The sequence below is a fragment of the Pseudorasbora parva genome, chromosome 4 (genome assembly GCF_024679245.1).
Source record: "Pseudorasbora parva isolate DD20220531a chromosome 4, ASM2467924v1, whole genome shotgun sequence".
NCBI classification, from domain to species: domain Eukaryota; kingdom Metazoa; phylum Chordata; class Actinopteri; order Cypriniformes; family Gobionidae; genus Pseudorasbora; species Pseudorasbora parva.
Genome location: NC_090175.1, coordinates 21064908 through 21065465, shown reverse-complemented (window position 1 = coordinate 21065465; position 558 = coordinate 21064908).

Below are 558 nucleotides of genomic sequence, written 5' to 3'. Positions count from 1 at the left end.
AACACTTCCGCAACACCTATCAAAATAAAAGTCCCGTATAATAACTATATTCATTTGCCACCGCACGGTACGATAAAATCCACTTTAACCGACTTTAACAGCTCACGCCAAAATAAAAGTCCCGTAAAAAATGTTTCAGTCAAAATGGGAAAAGTACCGAGTTACTTGTCCAACACAATTTCACAATTTTATATGCCACATCTCAGCTGTCTAAAAAACACCTAGCAAAAACTGGACTGTTTTAGGATTCTGGTCCTAATGTTAGGAGCTAAAAGACTTTTGAGGCTAATAATTAAAGGATATATATATATATATATATATATATATATATATATATATATATATATATATATATATATATATATATATATATATATATATATATATATAATTGATGATTTCTTACATCATTTTATATGACATTTTATATACAATGATGTAAGAAATCATCAATTAGTGTTCCCAAACTACCCATAGCCAATACCATAAACCATCGCATCGGATTTTTTAATATTTTTTTTATCAACAATAAAATAAAAATCGTAAAAAAAAAAGCAT